Raw genomic sequence first — 2,500 nt, 5'->3', positions numbered from 1 at the left:
GTGATGGAAAGAAGAAAGGTGACAAGAGACAAGGTGGAAGGGGAGTAAGGCCAGGAGTATCGCAGGTGGGTTCAAACTCTTCTACCATGGTGCGAATGGGAGGAGAAATGGGGTAGGGGTCATTCTGAAGGAAGAGTATGTCAAGAGCGTGCTGGAGGTGAACACAGTGTCAGACAGAGTGAGGATTATGAAGCTGGAAATCGAAGGTGTATTGCTGACGGTTATCAGCGCATATGCCCCGCAAGTCGGGTGTAAGATGGACGAAAAAGAAGAATTCTGGAGTTGAGTTGGACGACGTGGTGGAAAGGGGACCCAAGGAGGAGGGAGTGGTGATTGGAGCGGACTTCGATGGACACGTTGCTGAAGGGAACAGAGGTGATGAGGAGTTGATGGTAAGGTATGGAATCGAGGAGAGAAATGTGGAAGGACAGATGGTGTTCGATTTTGCGAAAAGGATGGAAATGGCTGAGGTGAATACATATTTCAAGAAGAGGGAGGAGCACAGGGTGACGACGTATACGAGTGGAGGAAAGTGCACACAGGTGGACTATATCTTGTGTAGAAGGCGCGATGTAAAAGGGATTGCATACTGCAAAGTGGTGACAGGGGAGAACGTAGCTAGGCAGCATCGGATGGTGGTCTGTAAGATGACTTTGGAGACCAACATGAGGAAGCGAGTGAAGACACAGCCGAAGATCAAATGGTGGAAGTTGAAGAAGGAAGACTGTTGTGTGGAGTTCAGGCAGGAGTTAACACAGGCACTGAGTGGTAGTGAAGAGTTGCCAGATGGCTGGGCAAGCGCTGCAGAAATAGCGAGGAAGACAGCTAGGAAGGTACTTGGTGTGTCATCGGGACAGAGGAAGGAAGACAAGGAGACTTGGCGGTGGTGGTGGTGGTGGTGGTGGTGGTGGTGGTGGTGGTGGAAGGAGGAAGTAGAGCAAAGTATACAGAGGAAAAGGTTGGCAAAGAAGAAGTGGGATAGTCAGAGAGATGAAGAAAGTACACAGGAGTACAAGGAGATGCAGCGTAAAGCAAAGAGAGAGGTGGCAAAGGTAAAGGAAAAGTCGTACGGTGAGCTGTATGACAGGTTAGACACTAAGGAAGGAGAAAAAGACTTGTACAGATTGGCTAGACAGAGAGACCGAGCTGCCGAGGATGTGCGACAAGTTAGGGCGATCAAAGATACAGATGGAAATGTGCTGCCAAGCGAGGAGAGTGTGCTACGAAGTGGAAGGACTACTTTGACGGGCTGATAAATGAAGAAAATGAGAGAGAGAGAGAGAGAAAAGGTTGGTTGATTGAGAAGTATAGAGAAGGCCAGAAAGAGTTGCATTGTGTCTTTGTAGATTTACAGAAAGCATACGACAGGGTGCCGAGAGAGGAGGTGTGATATTGTAGGAGGAAGTCAAGAGTTGCACAGAAGTATGTAGGAGTGGTGCAGGCTATGTATGAGGGAAGTGTGACAATGCTGAGGTGCGTGGTTGGAATGACAGATGGGTTCAAGGTGGAGGTGGGATTACATCAAGGATCGGCTCTGAGCCCTTTCTTGGTTGCAACGGTGATGGACAGGTTGACGGACAAGATCAGGCAGGAGTCTCCATGGACGATGATGTTCGCGGATGACATTGTCATCTGTAGCGACAGTAGGGTGCAGTTCATTGTGAGGAGAGCCTGGAGAGGTGGAGGTATGCACTGGAGAGAAGAGGAATGAAAGTCAGTAGGAGCAAGACGGAATACCTACGCGTGAGGAGGTGACAAAGGCATTTCACTTTAAATACTTGGGGTCAACTGTCCAAAGTAACGGGGAGTGCAGGAGAGAGGTGAAGAAGAGAGTGCAGGCAGGCAGGCAGGCAGGCAGGCAGACGGGCAGGCAGGGTGGAGTGGGTGGAGAAGAGTGTCAGGACAGAAGGGTACCAGCAACAGTTAAAGGGAAGGTTAACAAGATGTTCGTGAGACCAGCTACGTTATATGATTTAGAGACAGTGGCACTGACGAAAAGACAGCAGGAGGCGGAGCTGGAGGTGGCAGAGTTGAGGATGCTAACATTTTCACTGGGAGTAACGAAGAAGAGCAAGATTAGGAACGATTGCTCAAGTTGGACGGTTTGGATGCTGAATATGGAGCTGCCAGGAAAGAGGAAAAGAGGAAGGCCAAAGAGGAGGTTTATGGATGTGGTGAGGGAAGACATGCAGGTGGATGGTGTGACAGAGGAACACGCAGAAGACAGGAAGACATGGAAACGGATGATCCGCTGTGGCGATCCCTAACTGCAGAAGCCGAAAGTCGTAGTAGTAAACATAGAAAAGCGTGCACGGCAGCCTTCTAAACTGTTTCTCTTGGTGGTGCTCTGTGTGTGTGTGCTCTGTATGCTCTCTCTCTCAGCTGAGAATCACCTCTAAGCAAAGGTCTACTTACTCTACTGCCAATTCACTGCCGGTGGCTCGGTTAAACAGAGGGAACCGTAAACAAAAGGATATATTATTTCCCCGCCCCGCCCCAC

Source organism: Lampris incognitus, unplaced genomic scaffold (assembly GCF_029633865.1).
Source record: "Lampris incognitus isolate fLamInc1 unplaced genomic scaffold, fLamInc1.hap2 scaffold_261, whole genome shotgun sequence".
Taxonomy (NCBI): domain Eukaryota; kingdom Metazoa; phylum Chordata; class Actinopteri; order Lampriformes; family Lampridae; genus Lampris; species Lampris incognitus.
This window is presented reverse-complemented; position numbering follows the sequence as displayed.